Consider the following 5,681-nt stretch of genomic DNA (forward strand, 5'->3'; position numbering starts at 1 on the left):
GGGCGGCGGGCGCTGGATGGGGACGGCCGTGGGGTGCTGGGCGGTTGGGGCTGGAAGCGCGGGGGCGTGACGGTGTGTGGGCCCCCGCAGCTCCGCGGAACAGTGGGGTATCTGCACTCGCCCGTCCGCTCCCTGTGGGACAGGACATGGGGGTGCTCAGGGCCCGGCAGGTGGCACCCCATGTGTCACTCGACGCCAGGGAGGGGTCGGGGGGTGCTCCCTGTTCGGGGGGCAGTTACTCACGGTCCAGGCACCAGCATGTTGAGGGGCCGGTCACAGGACAGGCAATGGAAACCAGGCAGCAGCTGCCTGGAGGGGGGAGAAAAGGGCTGGGGAGCTCCTGGGGGGCACAGCCCCACCTGCACACCAGCCACAAAAAGCCTCTGCACCCACCCCCCAAGACTGGTTCAGGAGGGCTCCTCCCACACGTGCCCCCTCATTGTGCCGCCTCTATCGCTGCGAAGCTGCAGCTGGCAGGAGCACAAGGCACAGCCACTTGCTCAGCATCCCCAGGGGCGCTGCCCACGTGGCTCCCACGCCAGGTACCACACCGGCACGAGCCGGGACAGCCAGCAGGAACAGGGCCAGCACTGCCAAAGCCGCCACTGTCCCCATGGCACTCACTTCCTAATCCCAGCGGCATTGTCACGCTCTGCCTGCAGCGCCTGCTCCTGGAGCTGCCCGCTGAGGCTCTTCCACCGCTCCTCCTGCTGCTTCCGGAACGCCCCCAGCTCCCGGCGGTCCAGCTGTGGACGGGTGACACCCTCAGCCAGCTACCCCAGGATGGGACATGGCGGTCCCCGGGGGCACAGCCGGGAGGGGGGACCCTCGCAAGGATGCTGCCTTAGGCTGCCAGGCCCCAAGGTGCCAGTGCTGCGTGGAGGGGACGAGCCCTCACCTTGCAGTCCATCTGTCTCTGCAGCTCTTTCTGGAACTGGAGCCAGCCGTTCTCCTGGCCCGTCACCCGGCTCGTCACCTCCTCCATCATCTTGGTCAGCCGCTCCACGCACGCCTCAAGCTGGCTGCGACTGACTTTGTCAGCCAGGGCGGCTTTGTCTGCTTTCTAGCAACAGGGAAAGGCAGGAGAGCGGTGGGGACAGGATGCAGAGACAACAGGAGAGGGGAAGTGGCTACGTGGTCCTGTTCACCCCATCACCCCCGTGGCGTTGGTCCCACCAGCCGAAGGGACTCGGGGTCACAGAGGGACCTGGCAAGGGACCTGCAGCCGGGCTAGAAATCCTCCCTCCCCCTGGCTGGTTCTGCCAGCCGGCACCCAAGGGACAAGGGGTGTTTGTCACCCTGCCCGGGACACCCTTGACTGGCACCGGGGCCCCTTGAGCCCGTACCTCATCGATTCCCAGCACCAGCAGCTCCTCCTTGTCTGCTTGCTTCTTCTCCAGCCTCCCCAGGGCCTGGGACAGAGCCTTCCAAGGCAGACAGCAGCCCGTGATGCCACGGCAGGGTCGGAGCTGCCCCCGGCCAGCCGAGCACCCCCTGCCTCCCCACCCCATCAGAAACCTCCAGGAAAGGCATGGGGAAGCTGTGCAGGGCTGCGAGCAGGGTGGCAGGGGGACAGACCCCTTGGGGTCCCAGCCTGGGCTCTGCCTGCGCGTTACAGCCACCCACCTTGACGTCATTCTGCTCCTGCTGGCGATCCTGCTGCAGGTTTGCAAGGTCCGAGCTGAACTTCTCGTAGCCTTTTTGGAGCTGCACGATGCTGGTCTGGAGGCACTTGAGCTGCTCGTCCTGCTGCAGGGACTAAGAGGACAAGGCGGTGCTGAGCAAGGGGGTGGCTGCCCCACGGGGGCAGACCCAGGGTATTTTGGCTGATGGCCACGGGCCCTCAGTGCAAGCAGGACATTTGCTCCAAGGCTTTAATTCCCTTCCGTGCTGCTGACTCCGACAAGCCAATTAGGGGGGCAGCGAGGGGCTCCCCCACGTTAGAGCAAAGCAGAAATGCCTGGGGGGTCCTGGCAGCTCAAGCCCCCTACACCGCATCTCCTTACCTGTCTCCTCCACTTTGGATAACTGTCCACCTTGCCGCCCGCCTTCTGGGCCAGGGACTCCACCTGCTCCTCGAGCTTCTCGCAGCGCTGGAGGAGCTTCCCCAGCAGCACCCTGGTGTCCGGGCTGCAGACGTGGCACCCTGCGTGCTCGTGTCCCCCGCTCTGCACCGTCGCCCTCGGCTCGTCCACCTGCTGGCAGGGGAGGAGGAATCAGCTCTGAGCCGGGCTGGATGCCGCCCACAAGCCCGGGTGCCGTGGAGGCTCCATGGCCCCATCCAGCCAGGGGACGTGGCCGGGACCCCGCCAGGACTCCCCCCGAGCCAGCGGGGGCTGGGAGCGCTGCCCCCGGGCCTCACCTCTGCCTGCAGCTGCTGCGCTGTCTCCATCACCAACTTATTCACGTACTTGGCCGCAAACTGCTCCAGCTCGGCCTGGGTCGGCTCCGGCTGCTTCCCCAGCTCCTTCCGCTCTGCCTTGACCTTCTGTCCCTTGGGCCTGGCCAGCGAGATGGGGGCAGGGGCAGGCTTAGCCTTCGTGGGGGTGTCCCTTGGCCCCCAAACTGGGATGCTCCCAGACCCCAGGATCCCTCGCAGCCCTGCGGGGTAGGAAACCCTCTCCCATCCTTTTACCGCGGCTGTCGGGTCATCTGGCCGCTGCCGGCTGCTTTTCTGCCGGCTCCAGCCCCCCTCGTCTTTCTGGGAGCATCCTCCACCTTGCTGATCTGGGAACGGCAGTGGGGGCGGTGAGGGCACAGCCCCCTGTGTCATTCCGGCACGGGGACCCTTCGGCTGCCCCCTCCCTGCCCAAACTGGCATCCCCGCAGCCCCTCGGGGACTGCTGCCGGCTCACCTTCTCCTCCTCCCCGTGCAGGGCCCTGGCCATGTCTTGTAGGAAGGACACCTGGCACCTGAGGTCGGCCAGGATGCTGGTGATGCTCTCCCGGCCTAGAGGGACATGGTGCAAGGGGATGTGCTGTCGGTGAGGGGGTCTCTGAGCATGACGAGCCCCTGACCCAGGGTGACCCCACGCCAAACAACCCCCGCCAGTCCTCCCGTGCTCTCACCTCCCTTCGGGAAGAGCCGGCGCAAGTTCTCAAGATCCGCATGTTCTGCTTTGGTAGATTTAAGCTGCTCCACCTGCTCTTTCAGACCAGTGCAGAGGTGGCCGAGCTGCCCAACCTGGGACAGAACCTCCCGCATCTCCGACTCGTAGCTGGAGGTGCTGGTGGAGCCCCAGGGCTTGGCCGGCTCTTGGGCATCCCCTGGGATGGTGGCTTGGGAGCTGGAGGACCCAGGCTGCACCCCAGGGGTGCTGGTGTGGGTCCCAGGGGATCCTGGCTGCATCCCCGAGGTGCTGGCCTGGGCATCAGGGGCCCCTGGCTGTGTCCCCAGGCAGGTCCTGGCCTGGGTGCCCCGTGATCCTGGTTCCAGCCCCGAGGTGCTGGCCTGGGTGCCCCGGGATCCTGCCTGCATCCCCGGGGTGGTGGCGCCGGCACCAATAGACCTCGTGTGATCAGAGGGAGCGCCTGACAACTTCACAGGGGTCGCTGGTTCCCCCTGTGTCCCTGCTCGCATCCCCGGGGAGCCAGACCCTGCAGTCCCCTTGCCGGTCTCCATCCCAGGCCGTGTCCCACGTCCCTTCGGCCCCAGTGCTGAGCTCTTCCTGGCCTGGCTGTCCATGGCCACCTGGGTGGGCTCAGCAGGGGCAGACTGGCCCCCACCGCCCTCCTGGGAAGAAGAGGCAAAGGGCAGCAGGTTTACTGGCAGCTGGGCAGCCGTGAGGACAGACCCCAGAACCCCCCGCCATGTCCCCAGTCCCTGTCCCCAAACCACCATCTCACAGGGCCAAACTCGCGTTGAACATGAGAGCCCAAATGCAAAGGGATCACGGGGTCAGCCCAGCCATGGAGCTGGGGGGATGGGACACCCAGGGATGGGACCCGCAGCATCACTGCCCAGCACCCCAACCCACAGGCTGTGCCCCGAGGCAGGAGGGCTGGTGTCCCCGAGGGAGCGGGGGACGCAGCCGCCTCCTGTCCCTGCGCAGCCCGGCAGCGTCCTGGGGCTTCCCCTGGAGCTGGGCGAGGAGAGGGACACCCGTTCAGATGTGGGAGCGGGATTTAAAGAGTATCCCCAAATGAACTGGGGCAGGAGACAGAGGGACGCTGGGCAGGGCTGTGCCTGGGGGCCGCGGCTGAATTGCACGGGCAGAGCTTTATCTCCCCTCCTCCCCTCCCCTGGATCTGTTTTGAGGGCTCTCTAGTTCAAAAGTGCCTTAGCAACTCCTGGGACACCCTTCCCACTCTTCCCTCCTGCTGCCCTTCACGCTGCTGACACCAATGGCCGTGGGGCACGGGCACAGTGTGACAGGGCAGCAGGAGCGGGGAGGGACGAGGGCCCAGCTCCCTCCCGGGGCACCAGGGGATGCTCACCAGGCCAAGCGTCTCCTGGATCTCCTGGATGTCCTCGGCCAGGCCGGAATGCGCCTCCTGCAGGGCATGCATGTCCTCTGCCAGGCCGACATGCGCCTCCTTCATCTCCTGGATGTCCTGGGCCATTCCAGAATGCGCCTTCTGCATGGCCTCCTGCATCTCCCGCATGTCCTGTGCCATTCCAGAATGCGCCTTCTGCATGGCCTCCTGCATCTCCCGCATGTCCTCTGCCATGCCAGAGTGCGCCTTCTGCATGGCCCGCACGTCCTCTGCCAGGCCGCACTGCGCCTCCTTAAACTTGTTGATCTCCTCCCACAGGTGCTGGAGCGAAGCCCTTTTCTGGGAGAGCGGGTGGGGGGTGAGCCCAGGGGAGGGTCCCTGGGGACCTGGGCCCCGCTGTGCTCTGCTGCGGGAGCTCGGGCTTAACCCAGCCCTTGGGCTGAGGGCGGCACGACGGCAGCGCGGAGCCCGGAGGAGGGGGCGTCTCGTGGGGGAGCACCCAGGGACCAGCAAGAGCATCTACCTTGGAGACGGCTCTCTCCTCCTCTTCGGTTGTCGTTGGCATCAGCTCCTTGGCCATGGAGGAGACCTCGGAGTTGCTCCCGGTCCCCTCCAGCTGCTCCTCTGGTTTCCAGAGCTGCTGCCCTGTGCCCAGGGCTCCGTCCTCCTCCTTCTCCTGGCCAGGCTGCTCCTTGCTGTCCTGGTCCTTTGCCAGGCCGGGGGCCGGGCTCTGCCCTGGCTCCAGGACAGACAGCTGCTGCTGGCCCAGCTGCCCGATGATGGCCTCGAGCAACTTGTGAAGCGCCACGAAGTCAACAACCCCCAAATTGGGTGTCCCGATGGCGGCGTTCAGCATCTCCAGCAGACCGAGTGTGGCCATCGCTGCTGCTCTGCCGGAAAACACGGAGCCTGATGTGGGAAGACGGGAGCTTTTCTGTCCGGAGGTGATCTTGGAGGGATGGGCAGCCAGCAGCCTTTCTCCTGCTCCTTCTTGCCACAGAAAGCGATCAGTCACCAAAACAGATCCAAGTGCCGAAAGCAATCCGAGTGATGAAAGCGATCCAGTCACCAAAGCGATCCGAGTGCCCAAAGTGATCAAACCACCAAAAGCGGTTCAACCACCAAAAGCGATTCCACCACCAAAAGTGATCCCACCACCAGAAGTGATGCAACCACCACAAGCGATCAAACCACCAAAAGTGATGCAACCACCAGTAGTGATCCCACCACCAAAAGCGATCCAA

This window comes from Columba livia, unplaced genomic scaffold, assembly GCF_036013475.1.
Source record: "Columba livia isolate bColLiv1 breed racing homer unplaced genomic scaffold, bColLiv1.pat.W.v2 Scaffold_141, whole genome shotgun sequence".
Lineage (NCBI taxonomy): Eukaryota > Metazoa > Chordata > Aves > Columbiformes > Columbidae > Columba > Columba livia.